Here is a 24343-nt window from a genome sequence, read left to right on the forward strand (position 1 = left end):
ACACATTTTCTTTAGATGATTCCATGCCAGAACATCATCTCGTTCATATTGGAACAAAACAAGCATGCATGTAAAATTGTACAACAACTGCCCATCTGAGCTAAAAAAAGTCGCATACTATTTTTGTAGCACGTTTAAAGTCTTGCTGAATACATGGTGCCACAAAAACCAGAGCCTGAAACAACCGGACATGATCTGGACTAGCACGAGAGGTAAAATTAGCAGTCTCGTGAGCTGCCATATTGGCTTCTCGTTTTACAAAGATAATTGCAAAAGCTGAAAGCACACTACTTAGCTTCTGAAGTTGCACAAGAACCTGAAGATTTGGAGCCCTCTTCGTCGTCTACGTCTTCAACCGGATTTACCAGCCCTAGGCAATCAGACAACATAATGTTGAATCTCCCGGCAAAGCAGAACACCCATCTCGACAGGCAAAAGCAGCCTAACTGACGGCATTTGGCATAGTATCATAGCGTTTTGATTTGTCAGCCAATAAGCAACCGTCACATCTTAGTTGTGCGGAATCTAAAACACTACACTTAAGAGATTCTAATTTGGCAGAATTGGGCGAATCCCTCTCTCCTCATATCCACAAAGCTACAGCCCCGCGTCGGTATAGAGACGCAAATGACAGCGAGCCGCCGCCGGACATCATGATTTCGATCTTGGGTACTCGTGTTTCAACGCCAGAAGCAGGAGAGGGACGGGGAGAGAGGGATTCACCCAAATTTTCCAGTAGCTCAGCCGGCAACCTGGAGCAGTCGTACAGGGACAGAGGAAAAGGGGATAGACGGACTGGGTTTGTGAGGTCGATTCGCTCGATTTAGCTAGACGCGAAGGTCAGTTTTGCAAAATGTACCAGTAGCCCCCCTTGCACCGCATCTTGTCCCTCTCTTTTTAATCCAAGGGCTCATGTTCCACCGGAGCACCAGGTGCATGAGTCCGCTGGGTGCACAGGATACGTTCTCGTCAGACACAGCCGATCGAAACCAAGTTGAGCTACAGCCGAAGTGATACTAAAGATTATCTTGTTTTCTGACTGCTGATCCGCTCCTGTCAGTTCGTTTGAGCCAGTTTAGCACTGCTCCTACGTGAGGGATGGCATCCAACCAGGACCAGGCCAGCTTCCGCGCCGGCGAGGCCAAGGGCCACACCCAGGTACGTACTTCTGTCGACGGTCTCCGACGAGCCCAAGCGCCGTGTCTGAGATGGGATGTGACCGTGCTGTTTGCATTGCAGGAGAAGGCTGGGCAGTTGATGGGCGCGGCCGAGCACAAGGCCACTCCTCTGGACAGGGGCAGGGCGCCACGGAGGCCACCAAGCACAAGGCCGGCGAGGCCACCGACAAGGCGTCCCAGACGGCGCAGGCGGCCAAGGACAGGGCTGCCGGCACGGCGCAGACAGCGAAGGACAAGGCCTCAGACACCGCGCAGGCCGCCAAGGACCGCACCGTCGAGAGCAAGGACCAGACCGGCAGCTTCCTCGGCGAGAAGACGGAGATGGCCAAGCAGAAGGCCGCGGAGACCGCCGAGGCGGCCGGGCAGAAGGCGGCGGAGACGGCGCGGTACACGCAAGACAGGACATACGACGCGGCGCAGTACGCCAAGGAGTCTGCCGTCGCCGGCAAGGACAAGACCGGCAGCGTCCTCCAGCAGGCCGGCGAGACGGTGGTGAACGCCGTGGCGGGCGCCAAGGACGCCGTGGCCAACACGCTGGGCATGGGCGGAGACAACACCAACACCACCGGCACCACAGAGAAGATCGTCAAGGATCACCGCTAGACGCATGAGCTCGATTTGCTTTCGTTTCCTTCTCGCAATACACACGTATTTGGTGTTCCAGTTTCATGATTTCCATGGGCGGAGTATCTTTGTGTTTGCCATTTCAAGTGCTAGTACGATGTAACAATAATAAAGTTTGGAATTAAGCTCACACACGTGGCATGGTATACTGTAGTTTGTGTCATGTGATATTGACACCTCCCCTCATTTTGTTCTGATGAACCGAGTGAGCAGACATGCCTTATCCCAGGATGATCCACTGGCGTCTGCGGGCCACAAATCTACAAATCTTCGTATAGACTCCCTCTTTAAAGTGATTTAAAACGTCTTATATTATTGTATCGAGGGAGTAAAATACTTTACCGGGTGAGTACAATCCGAAGATTGCCGAAATTGCTGTATGGAGAAACTTCATCTAAAATGGTACTGGTACAAGAGAAACTTCATCTAAAATGGTACTAGTAAAGGCATCTTCAAAGCGGACCATCAAATTTTAATTGCGCTGCCCCGTACCGGTTTACGAACCAATCCACGCGTCCACATTTCTCCACATTTCAATCAAGCGGCTAAAGCAGATCCACTTCCAACATCTTGGAGACCAAGTGGCAGCAAGTTGCCTCCTCGACCAAGTGGCAGCAAGTTGCCCCCTCGGCAAGGGAAACACTGCTCACCGAAGGGCATCACTGCCTTGGTCAAGTCGGTCCTCACTGTCATCACGATCTACCACATCTCCACACTCATCATACCGGTGGAGGTATTGCAAGCCATCGACGAGATCCATAAGACATTTCTTTGGGCAAGCTCCGACAAGGTCTCTGGTGACCACTGCAAAATTAATTGGATGTCGGTGTGCCGCCCTCTTCAACCTCGGTGGCCTTGGGATCCTGCACCTTGACAAGTTTGCTCGCGCACTTCACTTTAGATGGCCATGGCTTGAATGGGAGACGCTGGATAGAATGTGGGTTGGCACCGGAAACCCATGTGATTGGGACAATTTGGACTTGTTTCATCGGCTTACTAGGTCGACATTGGAGATGGAAACAAGGCGAGCTTCTGGGAATTGGCTTGGCTGGAGGGGCCAAAGCACATCGCACCAACTTGCTAGTGCCTTTTGGCTATGGTGTGGTGTACCAGCGAATGCAACTATTGGATGATCCGTCTTCCGGATATTGATTGAAAAACCGCTTCATGTCCGAGTGAAAACTCTTGTCTTAGGCTTTATTAGCCAGACACCGCAACAAGAATTTGCATCGTTACCTTGTTGAATGTGTTGTCTATCTGTTGTTGTGTTGGTCTTGTTTGACAGGTCCCGGCAATAAAAGTTCATATCAAGGTTGTTAACGGCGAGACGTGACGACGATGACACGAGGGCATTTATCTCTTCTTGAAAATGTTGCCGAGTGAGAAGCCAGACTTGATCGTATGTGTTTATTTCATATCCGATAATGATTTGACCGTGGTTAACTTATATCACATACTCTATTTAATAATTAATGACAATGGTTGATACTACTCTATCCCGTAATGTAAGACGTTTTTTGACACTATACTAGTGTTAAAAAACTGACAAAAAGAGTACGTCACAATGATGAAGAGTCCTATAGGAAAACAAAAACAAACAGCTCTCTCGCACCATATCACATTTCCTGGGTTCAATTGCGCTCTTCCTCTTCACCTCCGGTGGTCTCCGCAGCCACATCTGCCGCGCCCTGTCGCTTCTCCGACGTGCACCAGCACGTTCCCGTTGTACGGTAATCTGCCACCCCGCACTCGCTCATCCATGTCTAACTTATATCGTAGAAAAATGAGTAGAGTATGTCCCTGGTGACCCCTCTTCCACGTCATCATCATATAACACTCTTGTGGTAGTCTAATCATCGCATGTGTGCATAATGAGCAGAGTAATTATTAGTGGGACAGTTTCTACTTGTGGTAGTCTAATCATCGCATGTGCGCATAATGTTCTATCACAGCTCTATCAGAACTCGGGAACAGAGATGCAATGAGGCTGGGACACGTTGATCAACCACAAGACTCCTACACTTGTTTACTCGTACCTGTTCGTCTCCTACTTGGCCTTCGGCGCCGGCATCCGCACGCAGCTCGTGATATGGGTGAGCGATGGAGCTTCGCGAAGCTACGGAAGCGTCACACCGCGTGTCCTTTCTACGTGGCGGCCGTGGACGTGCTCCGGCGCGCGACGTGTCCCCGGCCCTGTCCCGTAGCTGCAGCCTGCAGCCTATATAAAGCGCCACGCTCTGCTCTAGGCCAGTCAGACACAGCCGATCGAAACCAAGAGATACTACTAAAGATTATCCTGTTTTCTGACTGCTGATCCACTATTGTGAGTTTGATTGAGCCAGTTTAGCACAACTCCTACGTGAGAGATGGCATCCAACCAGGACCAGGCGAGCTACCGCGCCGGCGAGGCCAAGGGACACACCCAGGTACGTACGTCTTCTCCATGGATGTCTCCGAGAAAATGCTGCTGCGTGCGCCGTGTGTGAGATGGGATGTGACCGTGCTGTTTGCATTGCAGGAGAAGGCTGTGTTAGAGTATATTTGGTAGTTGTAGATATTCATATCGTAGACTGCCATATATGTCCGGGGTTGCCTTGCACCCCAAGTCTTGTACTCTTATATATACCGGCCGAGGTCTCAATGCAATACAATCAATCCATCAGTTATACCAATTCTATCTTTCTATATGGTATCACGAGGTTAGGTTCGGATCCTTGGCCACAAACCCTAATTCTTCTGCTGCTTCTCACGCACCCCTGTTCTTCTCGCGCCACCGGCCGTCCACCACGGTGCGCAATCAGCGCGCCCTCACGACGGCTTCGTAGCGCGCCCCCGGAGAGGTTTCCTATGACCTCCGCTGGGGGCAGCACCCTCCTTTGCGGCGGATCGAGTTAATCTGTCGTCGTCTCGCGTCCAGCAGCAGCAGATCGACGTGTACCTCATCATCCGTCATGGAGGCCGTCGACGACGACCCCGATTCGCGCCGCCGTGGTGGCAGCCGCGGTCTCCTTGCGGCGCACGCGTCCTTCCCCGCGCTGCCGTGGTGCCAGCTAGGGCTTCCGCGGGCGCCCTCCACTCGTCGTCGTCCGGTCCCGTGGCGGCGCCGTCCCTCCACCCAGCCATCTTCCTCTGTCTCCCACCACGGGGTCCTGATGGTAGGTGGCGGGCAGAGAAAAGAGGCTGAGGGGTCTGTTCTACGTGCAACCTGGAGATTTACACGAAGATTTGTTGCTGTTGATTTCTTTTTGGTAGTTTCTTTGATTTTTTACTCGATCACTGATCGAGATTGAGTCGCCCACCGCCCGTCGAGCGCACGCCTCTTCTTTGACATCATCACCGGCTGTTCTTCTCCAACACCCGTGTCGTCCGGGCTGGCGTGCGGTGCGTGTCGGGGCTCCACCCGCAGCGCCGCTAGGCTCCTCAGCAACACGGTCCCCAAGCCGGTCGTCCCCGACTTCTCCGCCATGACTCCGATCTATGCAGCATCGTCGTCCGTCGTCTCACACGTGCGTTGTCGGTCTGATCAACTGACCAGCGTACGGTCGCGACACGTACGGATTTGGGACGAGTGTCTTCAGTACGCGTGCATCTCCACCGACACGAGGGTTGCGGCTGCATCGTTTGCAGCGCCGTTCTCCCTGGTCCTCTCCGCCGTTGCATCTTCATCGCCATCGACTACGTCCTCGACATCGTCTACGACTACGTCAGTGCGCGCCTTGTGCGCGTGGTCTTCATCAAGTTGTTCGAGTTCTTCGTCGTCTCCTTCGAGCTCCGCCGCCGCATCATCTGGATCATCAGGCCTTGCACCAGATCGTCCAGGTTCACCTCTTTGCTTCGTCCAGCACCACCTCGTCGTCAGCGTCAGCGTCTTGTTCTTTCCCTTCGTCTACTCCGACGAGTGCGGGCTGCATCGGCATCTTCTACCCCGCCATTGTACGCCTGCGACCGTCCTGGAGGCCTCCTCTGCTGGTCCCTCAGACGACAGCGCCTGGTGTGTCCCCTCCCTCGCACGTCCGGTATTGGCAACACCGGTGCGCGCCATCGTCCCCGAGGTGTTTTTTGGGCCTGGCAAACCCGAGAATGTCTCGCATATCGGCTCCTGACTGCATCGACTTCGGCACCGACCCCCTTTCGACTGCCTCGACGCGTCGCCGTCTTCGTCCTAGGTGGCTTCCCCTTCGCGCCACCATCCTCACGGCGTCTCCTCGAGCACCTGCGGCTTCCTGAGCGGCTCCTTACCCTCGGCAACCTTGACAGCTGTACGTCGACCACGGCTACCCTACGCACGGCATCCTCGACCACGGCTATTCACCCTACAGCTCGGCTTCCTCGACATCGGCACAAAGGGCTACCATCCGCATGAGTTACTCGCCGGTTTTTCGCTCCAGTCGCAGCGTCTGCACTGCACCGCCGTTCCAACTCCGGGGGGATGTTAGTTTGTCGGCTCCCGCCTTCGGCTCCTTCTCCAGTCTCATCGTCTGCGGTGCTCCCGCTGTGACTGCGGGGGATGTTAGAGTATATTTGGTAGTTGTAGATATTCATATCATAGACTGCCATATGTATTCGGGGTTGCCTTGCACCCCAAGTCTTGTACTCTTATATATACCGGCCGAGGCCTCAATGCAATACAATCAATTCATCAGTTATACCAATTCTATCTTTCTATAGGCTGGGCAGGTGATGGGCGCGGCCAAGGACAAGGCGTACGAGGCCAAGGACCGGGCGGCGGGCCTGGCGGGGCACGCGTCCGGACAGGGCCAGGGCGCCACGGAGGCCACCAAGCACAAGGCGGGCGAGGCCACCGACAAGGCGTCCCAGACGGCGCAGGCGGCCAAGGACAAGGCTGCCGGGACGGCGCAGACAGCCAAGGACAAGGCCTCCGAGACCGCGCAGGCCGCCAAGGACCGCACCGTCGAGAGCAAGGACCAGACCGGCAGCTTCCTTGGCGAGAAGACGGAGATAGCCAAGCAGAAGGCGGCGGAGACCGCCGAGGCGGCCAGGCAGAAGGCGGCGGAGATCACGCAGTACACGCAAGACAGGACATACGACGCGGTGCAGTACGCAAGGAGTCCGCCGTCGCCGGCAAGGACAAGACCGGCAGCGTCCTCCAGCAGGCCGGCGAAACTGTGGTGAACGCCGTGGTGGGCGCCAAGGACGCCGTGGCCAACACCCTGGGCATGGGCGGAGACAACACCAACACCACCGGCACCACAGAGAAGATCGTCACGGATCACCACTAGACGCATGAGCTCAATTTGCTTTCGTTTCCTTCTCTCAAAACACACATATTTGGTGTTCCAGTTTCATGATCTCCACGTGCACTTTTTGGCCGCAACTTTGATTCTGTAATGTATCTTTGTGTTTGCCATTTAAAGTGCTAGTACGATGTAACAATAATAAAGTTTGGAATTAAGCTTATACACGTGCCATGCTATACTGTAGCTTTTGTCTGTGTGACACCTCTCCTCATTTTGTTTTGTTTTTTCGAAAAGGAGGATGACCCCCCCGTCTCATGCCTCAACTCAAGGTTGATCCATTTGCGTCTGCAGGCCACAAATCTTTGTATACAATCTAAAAATTGTACTCCCTTTGTGAAAAAATATAAGAGCATTTAGATCATTAAAGTAGTGACGTTCTTATATTTATTCACGGAGGGAAATACTACTTTATAATAATAAATAAGCAACAACTAATATGGATAGAAGGGAGTCTTTTTTAATAAACACCACTAGTAAGGGCCTGTTCGGAGGGACTCCGCTCCACAACTCCACTCGTGGAGCAGGTGGAGCCGACCCGAAAAGGTTAACTCCGCGGAGTTGGCAGCGTGGGGCGGAGCGAGCTACAGGCAGAAGTCTCGGAGCGAGGAAAGTGGCGCTCCGCAGCTCCTGAAAACGGGAGAGTTCAACAAATTTACGCAAGGTTGCCACTGACAAGTTTTTTTTTTGAGACAATCTCGCGAAGCTTTATTTAGACCAAAATAATGTTCATAGGTACAGAAGAGAGATCACCGGGGTGCCCTAACCAAACATGGCGGCCCACCCCTAACTTTGAACAATGCTTCGCTAGATTGTGAGCCTCAAAATTCGAGCTCCTAAACTCATGCACAAAGGTACATCTACTTAAAGAAGAGCTCTGATCTAAGCACTGACAAGTGAAAGTACCGGTTCGTTCTGAGTTATACTCTCATTTTCTCTCATACCACCTCACCTCATCATGGGCCACAGGCTAGATTATTGGGCTTTAGGCCCAACTCATGAATCGGAGCGGAGCGAAAAGCCGAACAGTTTTTCTGCCTCACAGGATCGATCGAGGAGTGGGAGCTCGCCCTGAGGAGCCGGAGCGCAGGATTTCGTGAGTGCTCCTCTCCGGCGCCCTTAGCGCCCACTAACGTAGTTAGCGCTCGAAGGAGCGCGGTAGTGGGCCGGCCCAGTATCTCTCCCACCAGATGCTCAAAAACAAACGTGAAGAAAAATGTGTAGCATCCAGGATTCGAAACCACATGCATTTGCTGACGGACTTGGCGCTCCTACCACTACACTAGGTTAGCTTGTTGTGTTTTGTGCGGAAAAGAGCTCTATTTGACCCATGTTTAAGCCCCAGTACAAATTATTTTGAAAAAAAGGAAAGACAATTTGACCAAGAATTCATGAATTTTCAAAAAAAATCGTCGATTTTGACAAAAGGTCACGGATTTCAAAGAAATGTTCACAAAATAAATCATCATTTTTTGAAACAAGTTCACGAATTTGAAAAAAGTTCACCGGATTTTGATAAAAGAAAAAGTTCACGAATTTGAAAAAAGTTCACCTAATTTTGGTAAAAGAAAAAGTTCACGGATTTAAAAAAAGTTCACAAATTTCAACAAAGTTCACCGGATTTTGAAAAAGTTCATTGATTTTGATAAAAAGTTCATGGATTTGACAAAAGTTAATCGATTTTGATTATAAAAAAAGTTCATGGATTAAAAAAATGTTAATCGATTTTGATAAAAAAGTTCACGAATTTCGAAAAGTTCATGAAAATTGTAAAATATTGATCGATTTTGAAAAAAAGTTCATCGATTTAGAAAGAAAGTCGATTGATTCTCAAAAAAAGATCATCGATTTTCAAAAAAAGTTCATTGATTTTGAAAAAAGTTAACAAAATCTGGAAAAAGTTCATCAATTTTGAAAAAAAAGTCATCGATTCTCAAAAAAAAGTTCATCGATTTTCAAAAAAAGATCGTCATTTTTTAAAAAAATTCAAAATTCTGCAAAAGTTCATTGATTTTGAAAAAAATTGTTTGTTCAATTTGAAAAAGGTTCATTGATTTTGAAGAAAGTTCAGCCAATTTAGAAAAAAGAAACAAAAACTTTCCAATAAAAAGAGGAACACGAAAAAAGAAAAAGGGAAAAAGAGGAAAGAAGAAAAGTGGTCAAAAGATGGAAAATGAACAAACCACGTGTTGTTGGTGGGGTGGTTAGCGTAGCTTATGTTAGAGCAGCAGATCGCGGGTTCGGAACTCACCGGGCGCACAGTTTTTTGCCATTAGAAACAGAAAGAGAAAACGAAGATGGGCCGGCCCAGCGCAGAAGGAAGGGTGTGCGCCCGTTTGCGAAATGTGAAGAAACGGACGCTTAAGGCGCCAAATAGGAACCAGCGGATTTCGTGGAGCAGGAGGATTACCGAACAGGCTCTAAATCTGGCAGCACATGAGAATAATCTCAAGAGGCAAGGCTTTGCACGATTCATCCACCAGGATTTTGATCGGGTTGCGAGGCTTCCACGATTTCCACAGAAGCCATTGTCTTAAGAAAACAAATATATTTTTCTTACAAAAGGCAAAAAAATGTTCACTTGGCCAATTTTTGTAGAGTTTAAAATGTTCACTCGGACAAGTAGAGAATCTTTTAGGTCCCGTCGAGGCTGTCACCAAACATTAAAAATAATAAAAATTGCATCCAAGTTCTTAGACCACCTAGCGACTACTACAAGCACTGAAGTGAGCCGAAGGCGTCCCATCATCATCGCCCCTCCCTCACCAGAGCCGGACAAAACTTGTTATAGTAGATAGTCCGAAAGTCATCGTGTTAAGACCCCATAAGACCAACACACCAGAACAGCAACCGCCGTCGATGAAGAGTAGCGTAGATAGTAAGAATCCAACCTAAGAACACACGAATGTAAACGAACGGCGAACAGATCCGAGACAAATCTACCCAGAAAAGATCCGCCAGAGACGCACATACATACGCCCACCGATTATGCTAGACGCATGACCGGAACGGGGCTAGACGAGGAGAATCTCATTTCATCTTCAAAGAGATGCCGCTGTCCCGCCTTCCTGAATAGGACACAAACTCTAACAAATCTCGAAAACACATTTAAAAATGAAGCCCTCCTCGGCAAGGGCCGGGATCCGCCGCACTCCCATAACTCGAAAGCCACCGGAGACAAGGCGGACGAGCGTCTGCGCCGGTAGGAGGCAAAGGAACCCTAGTTGGGAGTGCTTCGAGCAATATTCTGATCTTTACCTCCGATCCGCAGCCATATCTGCCACATCCTATCGCTTCTCCGATGTGCAACAGCACCTTGCCATTGCACTAGTAGAAAAAGTACCTAATATGAGAAACATTAGTACTGGTTCGCATATGAGCCGGCACTAAGGCGCCCATTAGTGCCGGTTCAAATGACTTGGCGGGAGGTGACCTTTAGTACCGGTTCTTTGGGAATCTTCAGTACCGGTTCGTGCCACGAACCGGTAGTAAAGATGCTAGTGCCCGGCCAGCACCTTTAGTACCGGTTTGTGGCACGAACCGGTACTAAAGAGGTTGTAGCAGGCGCTATTTTTAGTCCCACCTCGCTCCCCTAACAAGAATTTGACCACCTTAAGTATGTTACTTCTCAAACTATCCCAAACATTTGGTCTTCATTGAACTCTATGTGTAGGATGTGTGGCTGCAATAGGAGTCTTCGCCGGTTCTTAAATCGGTGGTAGATTCCTATTGACGATTTAGATTCTATACAAAAAGATCATTGATGATCAATGTATTTTTTATATGTACTTCTGTGTAGCAGTAGCGCATTTTGGCTGAAAGGCGGTATTGATCAATGTATTTTTTCTGCATTCAGATGCACAATTTAAATATGTTATTTTTCAAACTATCACAAGCATTTGGTCTTCATTGAACTCTATATATAAAGAAGAGGAAGAAGAAGCAGAAGAGGAAGAGGAAGAAGAGGAGGAAGAAGAAGGAGAGAAGGAAAGGAAGATGAAGAAGAAGAGGAAGATGAAGAGGAAGATGAAGAGGAAGCAGAAGAGGAAGATGATGAAGAAGAAGAAGCAGAAGCAGTAGCAGCAGCAGCAGCAGCAGCAGCAGCAGAAGAAGAAGAAGAAGAAGAAGAAGAAGAAGAAGAAGAAGAAGAAGAAGAAGAAGAAGAAGAAGAAGAAGAAGAAGAGGAAGGAGAGGAAGAAGAGGAAGAACAGGAGGAAGAAGAAGAAGAAGAGGAAGAGGAAGAGGAAGAAGAGGAAGAGGAGGAGGAAGAAGAAGATGAAGAAGAAGGAGAGGAAGAAGGAGAGGAAGATGAAGAAGAAGAGGAAGATGAAGAGGAAGATGAAGAGGAAGCAGAAGAGGAAGAAGAAAAAAATAAAGAAGAAAAGAAATAACTATATAAAAAATTACTCAAAAATAAATAGAAGAAAATAAATAATGCAGAAAAGAAAAAAAAATATAAAGCAAAAAATATTCACAAAGAAACTAAATACAGCAAAAATAAATACTCAAAAATAAATAGAAGAAAAAAATAAAGCAGAAAAGAAATAACTATACAAAAAATTACTCAAAAATAAATAAAATAAAATAAATAATGCAGAAAAGAAAAAAAATTATATAAAGCAAAAATATTCACAAAGAAACTAAATACAGCAAAAAAACTACTCAGAAATAAATAGAAGAAAAAAATAAAGCAGAAAAGAAATAACTATATAAAAAATTACTCAAAAATAAATAGAAGAAAATAAATAATGCAGAAAAGAAAAAAAATTATATAAAGCAAAAATATTCATAAAGAAACTAAATACAGCAAAAAAAACTACTCAGAAATAAATAGAAGAAAAAATAAAGCAAAAACAATTATAAAAAAATGTTGGGGCGCTACCCGATGGGCCTGCCAGACCTAGGGTGTGCAAATACAGGCCTAGAAGGGCCAGCAGGCTCACAGGGCAGCGCGCCCTAGTTAGGCCCAGAAGCTTGCTATATAGAGGAGTTCGATAGGGCAGCCGCGGCTGGGTTTATAAACCAGTGCGGCTGCCCTTCGCTCGGCGAGGTGGGACTAAAAGTGGCGCACTGCGGGTGGCAGCGCACGTCCATTAGTACCGGTTGGTGGCTCCAACCGGTACTAATGCATCGCCCTTTAGTACCGGTTGGAGCCACCAACCGGTACTAAAGGCCCTCGTTTCTCGCCGCTTGGGCTGGCCAAAATTGGCCTGTAGTACCGGTTGGTGGCTCCAACCGGTACTAAAGGCCCCTCCTATATATATGTCACTTACGAAAATTCAGTTATCGTCGCCACTTTGTTTCACTTCTCGCGCGAGACATCTCGATCTCCGACGACGACGCCGACGCCATCGTGCCGCCGTGCCGTCGCCCCCACCGCACGTCGTCGCCGTCCCCGCCACCCTCGCCGCCCCCGCCGCACGTCGTCGTCGCCACCGCGCACCCACTACAAGAAATATGTCAACTAGTGACCTTCTGTCAGTGACCCTGAAAGAATTGGTCATAGATCCATGACCATTTCAGACCAATTGGTCAAAAGCTGTTCGGGGGCCTCCAAACCCTAAACCATTGCGACCATTTTGGTCAGAAAGGTCGTAATTTCCTTACACGAAAAGGTCACAAAGCAAACAGCGCTAGTCCGTTGCCTTATTTCTAGTTGTTAATGACCAATATAGATGGTCATAGCCTTGTAAATTATGGTGGGTTGTGATGACTAGGCGCCATCTCATCAGTTTTGCCTATGTGTCATGTCCATGTGGCAGTTTTTTCCCTAGGTTGTGAAGCAACCTATATTTTTGTCATTCCTAAAATTTCCAAAAAATTCTCATAAATGTTTTGGATCATATCTTCATCAAATATGTCAAAAACATTCCTTGCCTAGTTCAAAAATAATTCGAAAATATTCATTTTCCTATTCTGTTCAGAGCAGCACTTTGTGAAGGAAGTACCACTTTGGCATGTCCAAATGGTATCCATTTTCTACAGTGCTTTCCTATGCCCAAATAAACATCCTCCACCAATGCCAGCTCAATCCATTCATTATTTTGAGCCCAGCTTCAACATTCGTATTTATGTCCAGTGTGGTACTGTGTAAAGCAAGTACCACCTAGGCTCCTCCTTTTGAGGTGAAAATTTGTGAAGACGGTCTTCTTAGTAACAGATCATCCTCAGCCAAAACTCACGCCCATTAGCCATGTGCATTTCTCGTACCGCAAATCAAACACTTGGCTGCTTATTCATGTTTGAGCATCGATCGATCTCCTCGTGAGAATCTTATATTGTGATTTTCTTCCTAGCACCTACCTGGGGAGTGCCCAACCCACTATACATGCGTAGGCCGCCAAGAACACATGGCAACGCCACGGTCACGCGGTGACCATGCGGCGGGCATGCGAGCTTACGCGTTCTAGAGTTGGGACCCTCGACCACCGTCCAAACCTCGATGTCTCGCCATCAAACCATGTATTTCTGATTAAATAGATACTTATTTACCTAGAAATGATTTTTGGAAAAAATAAAGAGCAAATTATGAGGCAGCTGCAGTTCAAATTTGACCCGCTTCCAACTGAATCGACGGGAATTTGTCTTTTTCACCAGAGGTGGATCGAAAATTTTGACACCCAACAATTTTGTCAATTGTGCATTATATATGGCCTAGTATTTTATAAAATTGATTAGGTACAATTTTGCAACAATTATTTGGTAGTTCCTTCACAAAAAACCTCCTTTTGGGCACTCGGAAAATGAAAAATGAATTTTCCGTGCAAAGAAAATGAAAACTTCCTTAGGCAACATTGTTTGGAATTCCAAGATGCACCCTCGTGCACAATATGAGATCATTTGAACAAACTATGCCATGAATGTGGCCATAAGATTGATCATTTGGCTTGAAAGCCATGAATCTTCACGCATGATAGCTCATTTCTGAGAACACTTTTTTAAAATAATTACTGTATTACAAGTTTATTATTTTTCCTGGAAACTTGGTCACAGATAATGACACAATGCGAAGGTTTTCCAATTTTTTGAATTTTTTTGAATTTTTTATTCCCGTTTCAAAATGCGGTCAAAACGGCGGGCTTGACCGTTCCTAGCTACTGGTTGAATATTAGAATTTTTTTGGTGTTTCTATGATTAAATAGATACTTATGTACCTAGAAATGATTTTTGGAAAAAATAAAGAGCAAACTATGAGGCAGCTACAGTTCAAATTTGACCTGTTTCCAAGTGAATCGACGGTAATTTGTCTTTTTCACCAGAGGTAGATGAAAACTTTTTTCACCTAGCCATTTTGTCAATTGTGCATTATATATGTCCTAGTATTTTATAAAAATGATTTGGTCCAATTTTGCAACAATTATTTGGTAGTTCCTTCACAAAAAAACCTCCTTTTGGGCACTCGGAAAATGAAAAATGAATTTTCCGTGCAAAGAAAATGAAAACTTCCTTAGGCAACATTGTTTGGAATTCCAAGATGCACCCTCGTGCACAATATGAGATCATTTGAACAAACTATGCCATGAATGTGGCCATAAGATTGATCATTTGGCTTGAAAGCCATGAATCTTCACGCATGATAGCTCATTTCTGAGAACACTTTTTTAAAATAATTACCGTATTACAAGTTTATTATTTTTTCCTGGAAACTAGGTCACATATAATGACACAATGCGAAGGTTTTCCAATTTTTTGATTTTTTTTTAAATTTTTTATGCCCGTTTCAAAATGCGGTCAAAACGGCGGGTTTGACCGTTCTTAGCTAGTGGTTGAATATTGGAATTTATTTGGTGTTTCTATGATTAAATAGATACTTATGTACCTAGAAATGACTTTTGGAAAAAATAAAGAGCAAACTATGAGGCAGCTACAGTTCAAATTTGACCCGTTTCCAACTGAATCGACGATAATTTGTCTTTTTCACCAGAGGTAGATGAAAACTTTTTTCACCCAACCATTTTGTCAATTGTGCATTATATATGGCCTAGTATTTTATGAAAATGATTTGGTCCAATTTTGCAACAATTATTTGGTAGTTCCTTCATAAAAAAACCTCCTTTTGGGCACTCGGAAAATGAAAAATGAATTTTCCGTGCAAAGAAAATGAAAACTTCCTTAGGCAACATTGTTTGGAATTCCAAGATGCACCCTTGTGCACAATATGAGATCATTTGAACAAACTATGCCATGAATGTGGCCATAAGATTGATCATTTGGCTTGAAAGCCATGAATCTTCACGCATGATAGCTCATTTTTTAGAACACTTTTTTAAAATAATTACCATATTACAAGTTTATTATTTTTTCTGGAACTTCGTCACGTATAATGACACAATGCGAAGGTTTTCCAATTTTTTGATTTTTTTGAATTTTTTATGCCCGTTTCAAAATGCGGTCAAAACAGCGGGCTTGACCATTCCTAGCTAGTGGTTGAATCTTGGAATTTATTTGGTGTTTCTATGATTAAATAGATACTTATGTACCTAGAAATGATTTTTGGAAAAAATAAAGAGCAAACTATGAGGCAGCTGTAGTTCAAATTTGACCCGCTTCCTACTGAATCGACGAAGATTTCTCTTTTTCACCTGAGATGGATCAAAAAATTTGACACCCAACCATTTGGTAAATTGTGCATTAAATATGGCCTAGTTTTTTATAAAAATTATATGGTCCAATTTTGCGAAAATATATGATAGGTCCTTCACAAAAAAACTTATTTTGGGCACTCAAAAAATGGAAAATTGATTTTTCGTCCAAAGAAAATGAAAACTTCCTTAGGCATTATTGTTTGTCATTCCAATATGCACCTTTGTGCACAATATGAGATAATTTGAACGAACTATGCCATTCCAAAATGCACCCTTGTGCAAAAAACATAAGAGAAACAAATAGAAAAACACAACTACATAAGCTTGAAAAAGTATTTGATGTGCTCCACACGTGCTATGATTGTGAATTATAAAATTGATGTGCTCCAAATTTGCAAAAAATATTTGCTAGGTTCTTTATAAAAATATCATTTTGGACACTCGAAAAATGATTCTCTTACAAAAAAACTCATATCTTAGAACACTTTTTTAATGATATTAACAATATTCAAAGTTTGTTATTTTTACTGAAAAGTAGTTCACACTTGGTGACACAATGCGAAGGTTTTCTATTTCCATATTTTTATAAATTTCTTAGGTAGTCAAATAACAGACATGATTCAAAATCTTATTTTCAATCGATTATGACCAATTTAAATGGTCTTAACATCATCAAAGGGGATACTCTGTTCTGATTGGTCTAAAATCAGCTCACGCGGATCATGGCTTAAGCACCGTCGGATGCGCCCGGATCCGACGGCAGCCCACACCCCCCTCGTCGCTCTCACCCCCTCCCGAATCACCCTGTATCCCTCTCATCCTCGTCCACCCACGAAACCCTAGCCCCATTCTCCCAATCGCCGCCACCGCCCAGATCCAATCCAAGTCAGAGCCCCCGGCCTCCATCTTCATTCCTGTGCGCGACGGCCACCTCCCTCCGGCGGAGCTCGACCCCCACCCCCCAAGCGCCGCTGCTCCACCCTCTCCCGCGCCCCTCGATCCCAGATCCCCATCTCCAAGTCACCCTCTCCCGCGCCCCTCGATCCCAGATCCCCATCTCCAAGTCACCCTCTCCCTCCCTCAGATCTTGATCCGCCGCCGCCCACCATCGACGACCCTCACCATAGACGAGATCGAGCTCCTCCCTCCCTCCCGTTCTCCCCTAGCCTTATCCACTTAGAGCCAACCAACCACTCCGTCCTTGGGATTTTGTCGCGCGGCGCCTCGTCTCGCCAGCTCGGCGACCACAGGCAGGCAGTCCACGGCCAGGATGGCGGCGTGCCCCGCCACGACCACGTACGTGCACGACACTCCGCGCCTCCCCTCCCTCTCCTGCGGTTCCTAACATATGCGCTCCTCTCCTCTCCTTGGGTGACATGCAGGGCTCGTATGGGAGCAGCGCACGGCGGAGGCCTCTGGAGGAGAAGCGGGAGGAGCCCGACCGTACTCGCGCGCCCGGCCCATGGCAGGAGCACCACGGCGCGCGCCTCGGAGCTACAACATCTTCTTCGGCGACTTCGTCTTTGGCATCCTGCCGGCCACGCTCGTCGGCGTCGACCAGCCTGGGTCGTCGGCTCCTCCGAGCCGAGGTACGGATTTGGGTCCATTCCTTTTCCTTCTCGAGCAACCTTGGTGAGCCAGCCAAAGCAATGTTGATTCATCCACCTGAACCCGGTCGATTCCGCTCTGTAATGTCTGCGTAGCATCAGCTCTGCACCTGCTCTGTTAGTTCCATCGCGTACTGCCTAGGTCGACTTCTTTGTAGTGCTTAGCCCTGTCAAGGGAATCAGACCGCTGTTGTGTACGGACCTGTAATCTTTGTGAAATACTAGAGGAAATAGGTTGATTTAGTCAGTAATACCTGCTCTGGAGTGTGCAGAAATTGCTATGTTCGTCTGATTTGTTGGTTTGTATTTCCATATACGAGTTCAGTTCGGTAGGGGAATGTTCAGATAACATGTTGGTTTAGTGTTCAGATTGGTATATTTCTAGATTATCCCCCCACCCAACAGAAATTTATACAGTTATCAGGGTGGCATTTTATCTGAAATTCTTTATATCACTTCTTTGTTCTACGGAATGGATGCAAATAGGATGTTGCGGCATTAATTTACCATTTGTTGTGAAGATAAGCACATAAAACCTTCCAAACGTGTAAAAACCTTCAAAGTTTCATCACTGTTTCCTTCTATATTATTTTGTTACAGATGTTATCTGCTTATCTTGTATGTTCCACCCTGATCATAATTTGCTGACTAACAACGGCATGTGGCGGCTGGGCATTAGAAACACAATCTGTCTGTATGTAATCTAACTTGCACAGTGTGTGTGTGTGTGTGTGTGTGTGTGTGTGTGGCATGCAGGGAGGTGGTGATCAGGTGAACAACATATCCCTGGAAGACCTCATGTGCGCAGTGGGAGCCGGAGAAGGAGGGCTGCTTGCAAACCGCGACATCTTCATGTACAGGTTAGGTCCCAGTGTCCTCCTTCCTCCGTTGATTAGCTTATGTCTGTGATATTGTTTGGGTCTGTGGCACACTTCCTGCATTTAGGTCTCCCTGGCAAAGGCAATCTGTAACACACTTCTGTCTCACGTAGTATCATGCTCGGATCTGTGCACAAATTCACAAGTTTGGATGCATCATAGAACTTGTGGTGATGTTGTTTAGATTGCAACAAGCAAGAATTATGATGTCATTCTCTTGCACTCTGCTATGCAGCTCTTGTTTACCTTAAATGCAACTATTGGTGCACTTGTTAAATGCCATTATTTGTGTTGTTTGCTTCGTTTGCATGCATGGTTATACAGTTTGGTGCCCCCATGGCCTGAAATACATTGAATTGTGGGCCTCTGCTTGATATCTTGTAGCTTAGGGTTTTGTTTCGGGGTTTCTTAATGTACTCGTGCTTAATAGACTGCACCACAGAGGTCACCCTCATATGGATAATGAATCATTATCCCGTTTCTTGTATACCTGAGATGTTCCTAACGAATAATTTACTGGACAAACAATCTTGTTTGCCGTAAGAATTCTAGCATGCCAAAATCTGCCGTCTATGTATGCTTCGGTTAATATGGACATGAATGGCAAGGGCTAGCCAACCTACTTAGCTAGATTAACATAACAGGAACAGTACACAACCGGCTAGCTCGTGTTTGCATTGGCTGCCACATCGGCTAGCTAGATGCGACTGCTTAAGGGCTAGTCTACAAATTTTACAACATTCTATGTTGTAGCCAAACACTTTCTCTGTATTTTATATTAAAACCATGGTATTGTGTACCTGCCAACTACGAGTAAATTACTGCAGTTTTTAATACTTTAGTTTTTTTGATACTTTGCCGTTCGATTTACTTTTATTTGTCCCTAAACATTTTGTTCTACAATGTGCAGATGCTGGCATTTCATTCAGGACAAAGAAGTTGGATGAAGCATAGTTTTACCTCATTGAGCTAGTTCTGGGAGTAATGAACTCCTTGTAGCAGATCTTGTACGTGTGCTAGTTCTGGGAGCTGATCCTATTTGTGTGTTATATGATGTAGCAGAACTTGTAGGGCTCCTGTGATAGACTTGGGCTGATACACTTGGGCAGTATGTGTGTTATCTAATTGTAAACTTGATGCTGATCACATTTTTATGTATGTTATATGATGTAGCAGATTGCTTCCTGCTGTTATTTAAAATATTGTGTCTGTTTTTTGTATTTGCATATTGAAATATGAAAGAACATGACCTTGACAGTAGGGTCCCACAAACTAGAACGTCACATTTGGGACCCACTTACCAGAATTTGACAATTGGCATGCATTAAAAAAAAGAGAAACAAAGGCTACGGTCCAAAAATAAAAAGGCTATAATGTTGGGCTAGGCCCATGAAATCGACCAAAAATTGACACGAAAAAAATATAAAAAGGCTGAATTAATGGGCTCGGCCCATGTAAAACGCCGAATCAGACCGGGCTGAATCTTGTGCCACATCAGCTTGCCACGCTGGATGCCTACGTGGCCTGGGGAGGTTGCTAGTGACCAAAACAAAACAATAGGCATATTTTGGTCGTAAACGTCTACGACCTTCTCACAGAGAAGGTCGCTATAGTCAGTTTACGACTGTCAGCTTTTGACCTTCTGTTTTTGGTCACAAAAAGGTCGCAAATGAAAAACTATGACCTTTCAGTGACCAATAGTGGAGGTCACAAGATAGCATATTTCTTGTAGTGGCCCCCGCCGCCCGTTGTCGTCGCCACCCCCGGTGCCGCCCCCGGCGCCGCCCCCGCCGCCCGTCTCGTCGCCGTCCCCGGCCGCCGCCCCCGACGCCCGTACGCGCCCGGCCTGCTCCATACACACACACACACACACATACACACATACACACACACACTACACACACACACACACACTACACGTACACTACACATGTACGTACACACATACACACACTACGCACACACACACATTTTTTTACTTATTTTCTGTTTTCTAATGTTTAGATGAATTAGAACTAGTTTATTTTTAGAATGTTAGAAATGTTAATGTTAGATGAATTAGAACTAGTTTATTTTTAGTAAGAAAATTTATGTATATGAGATTAGTTGAACTAGTTGAATATATAGAACTAGTTTATTTTTAGTAAATGTTTAGTTGAACTAGTTGAATTAATATATAGAACTAGATTATTTTTAGTTAATGCTTAGTTGAACTAATTGAATTAATATAACTATAGTTTCTATTGACAGCTTATCTACATTCAACCAAACATGTAACTAGTTTATTTTTAGTAAATGCTTAGTTGAACTAGTTGAATTAATATAACTAGTTTATTTTTAGTAAATGTTTAGTTGAACTAGTTGAATTAATATATAGAACTAGTAATTTATTTTTAGTAAATGCTTAGTTGAACTAATTGAATTAATATAACTAGTTTATTTTTAGTAAATGTTTAGTTAACTAGTTGAATTAATATAACTAGTTTATTTTTAGTAAATGCTTAGTTGAATTAATAGAAGTAGTTGAATTAATTGAATTAGTAAGTGTTTAATGTTTCGCATAATATGAACATAGGAAATGTCGTCTGATGACAGAAAAAATTTCATTATGTGCGAATAATGTGAAGACCAGCGCGGCCAGTGCAACAGAAATTTCCTTGTTGATGATAGGCGATTCAGCATCAAGCTGGATGAAACCTTTGAATTCGATACAGTAAGTCACAACGACAAGTTTGTTTTCGTAATTAAGCATGACTTATATATGCTTCATTTGCCTGACTTATAATTTTTAATTTTCACTATTCTGCTAGCGCATCCCCTGTCATGCAAGAATTTTTGTCTTGGATAAGATATGTTTTAATGATATGGAAACTATGGAGGTAAAGAGAGTTTACCTGAAAATTGAGCATGGTTATACTTTCAACGTCAAAGTATACAATGCACACACGTACACCTATTTTGAATGCAAAACTTGGCAAGCACTATGCAAGACTTATGCATTTGAGCCTGGTATGGTTATCACCTTTGATATTCGTTCGGAAGATGATATTGAAGGTAATAGAGACATATGGGTCGATGTGCAGACGCATCCAGTTCTACCATTATGTGAGTTTTTCTCAACTATATTTTTATCTTTGATATTGCTTATTCAAAAATAATTGACAACTAATTTCTATTGACAGCTTATCTCCATTCAACCAAAAATGTCCGGCGCTTGGTAGACAGGACCTACTACTGTCCCGAAGCTGAACTAAACTGCGAGGAGATAAGTCATTGTGTTTCATGGCTTGAGGATCTTCATACTGTTAAGACAAATTTTCTTCCTGCACTTAGAAATGTTAGTACTCAAAACGTGCGACTGATAGTGATGGTATTGAACTACGGTCACATCTATTTAAGAATGATGGTAAGATTTTTACTATTTGTCCTCAGTGCATCTTTTGCATACATAATTTTTTTGCTAAACTTTTATTGCTAAGTATATTAATTAAGTACTATACGATGTTCTTCAACAGGGACTCCCGATGACAGTTGTGTCTCAGGGGATTGAGACTAAAGGTCGCATGTCAATTGTTAGCTTACGGCCAAGATATCCTGCATTGCACATTAATGCATTCAGGATTTCTAGAAGCGATGAATGCTTAATAGTGAAAGATTGGAGGAAAATTGTTAACGATCGCAGAGAAGTACTAGGGGGCAGCAATGAGAAGCGCAGTCCACGATTAGGAGACAGGTTCATCTGCATGCTCCAGTTTGATAAATCGGGAGAGCTATACATGTTCTATGCTATTTTACCAGAGAAAGAGTAGCTAGCAGGAGTGATTTAACATGCTGCTCTTAGTACTTGTCTTTTCATGTTCGTGTTCTTCGTTCTGAACTTAATCTCAAAGAGTGATTTACTTTTGTGGTGTTATATATGAACGCTTATAATATCATGACAATCATGTTGAACTCGATGATATTTTTGCTTCTGATACAAGTGAATTTTTCTTCTTTAAGCTACTGTTGGTGGTGATTTGATAGCGGTAATGATAGCGGTATATAATATCGATATGGCATATATATATATATATATATATATAGCTAGCTAGATCCTCCAGTCGAAACTAATCCGTGGTACTTTCACCTAATGATTTAACAACTCATTGTAATGTAAAACGATCACTAAATTAAATTGAAAACACAAAACTAAAGCAATTTTTTTTAAAAAAACCAAACATTTAGTACCGGTTGATGTTACCAACCGGTACTAAAACCCTACGCGCACCCAGGTTTGGCTCGTGCCACGTGTTCACACTTTAGCGCCGGTTCGTGACGAACCGGTACTAAAGGGAGGACTTTTAGTCCCCATTCTTTAGTGCCGGTTGGAGAACCGACACTAAAGGCCGTTACGAACCGACACTAAAGGCCGGTTCTGCACTAGTGTTGTACAGTAATCCGCCACCCAGCACTCGCTCCTCCATGTCTAATTCGTAGAAAAATGAGCATAGTATGTTCCGGTGCCCCCTCTTCTACGTCATCATAATATATTAGTGGGACAGCTTTCCACTTGTGGTAGTCCAAGCTTCGCATGTGTGCATAATTTTCTATCAGCTCTATAAGAACTCGGGAATAGAGATGCAGTGAGGCTGGGACGCGTTGATCAAACAGAAGACTCCTACTTGGCCTTCGGCACTGGCATCCGCATGTGCTGCATCGAATCACATGCTAGCTCGTGATATGGGTGAGCGATCGAGCTTCACGAAGGTACGGACGTGTCACAGCGCGTGTCCTCTCTACGTGGCGGCCATGGACGTGCTCCGGCGAGCGACGTGTCCCGTAGCTGCAGCCTATATAAACCGCCCCCGCTCTGCTCTAGGCCAGTCAAACACACAGCCGATCGAAACCAAGTTGAGCAACAGCCAAAGTGCTACTTAAAGATTATCTTGTTTTCCGACTGCTGATCCGCTGTTGTCAGTTTGTTTGAGCCAGTTTAGCACTACTCCTTCCTACGTGGGAGATGGCATCCAACCAGAACCAGGCGAGCTACGGCGCCGGCGAGGCCAAGGGCCACTCCCAGGTACGTACGTCTTCTCCATGGATGCCTTCGAGAAAATGCTGCTGCGTGCGCCGCGTCTGAAACGTTGTGATCGTCCGCGGTGTTGGTGTTTGCAGGAGAAGGCCGGGCAGGCGATGGGCGCGGCCAAGGACAAGGCGTACGAGGCCAAAGACCAGGCAGCGGGCCTGGCGGGGCACGCGTCCGGGCAGGGGCAAGGCGCCACGGAGGCCTCCAAGCACAAGGCCGGCGAGGCCACCGACAAGGCGTCCCAGACGGCGCAGGCCGCCAAGGACAAGGCCTCCGAGACCGCGCAGGCCGCCAAGGACCGCACCGTCGAGAGCAAGGACCAGACCGGCAGCTTCCTCGGCGAGAAGACGGAGATGGCCAAGCAGAAGGCTGCCGAGACCGCCGAGGCGGCCAGGCAGAAGGCGGCGGAGACGGCGCAGTACACGCAGGACAGGACATACGACGCGGCGCAGTATGCCAAGGAGTCCGCCGTGGCCGGCAAGGACAAGACCGGCAGCGTGCTCCAGCAGGCCGGCGAGACGGTGGTGGGCGCCAAGGACGCCGTGGCCAACACGCTGGGGATGGGCGGAGATGGCACAGGCAACAACGCCGCCACCAAGGACACCACCGAGAGGATCACCAGGGATCACTAGATGCATGCCACTCGCGCTTAATTTGCTTTCGTTTCCTTCTCCTGATACACATTTTACGTTCCAGTTTCATGGTTTCCGGACGCGGACGCACATCTTGTTGTAAACTCTCCTTATGCTGCTCAGTGTCCTGGGTCAGTACGGATGTCTGACGGGAGATGTATCTTTGTGTTCGTCAGACTTCTCTTTTGTAATAATAAACTTTATTTTGTTCCGATGAACTGGGTGAGCAGACACGTCTCATCCAAGAAGGATGCAGCAGCGGCCACATCGAATCGAGTCATGCTCGCGATGATGTACCAATCTTATTATACATCTTGAGAATATGTTCACTGACGGCAGGAATGAATTCACCGTCTTCAGATTTACCAACATATGAACTTTTGGTGGAGCCCGACACTTGAGGCAATTCCTTTCGTCCATGTACAAAGAACATTCATCGTCCTTCATCTACTCCCTCCGTGAACGTTTTTGACACTTCTTAAATTATAAATTATGGGACAGAGGGAGTATTTTTCAAGC

The 24343-nt window shown here is 45.7% G+C and overlaps 2 pseudogenes; both read left to right on the forward strand.

The window, feature by feature from the left end:
• Positions 1-1098: 1098 nt before the first annotated feature.
• Positions 1099-24036, forward strand: LOC123143008 (ABA-inducible protein PHV A1-like; annotated as a pseudogene).
• On the forward strand, positions 4062-7220 carry LOC123143001 (late embryogenesis abundant protein 19-like; annotated as a pseudogene).
• Positions 24037-24343: the final 307 nt, after the last annotated feature.

The sequence above is a fragment of the Triticum aestivum genome, chromosome 1B (genome assembly GCF_018294505.1).
Source record: "Triticum aestivum cultivar Chinese Spring chromosome 1B, IWGSC CS RefSeq v2.1, whole genome shotgun sequence".
Classification (NCBI taxonomy): domain Eukaryota; kingdom Viridiplantae; phylum Streptophyta; class Magnoliopsida; order Poales; family Poaceae; genus Triticum; species Triticum aestivum.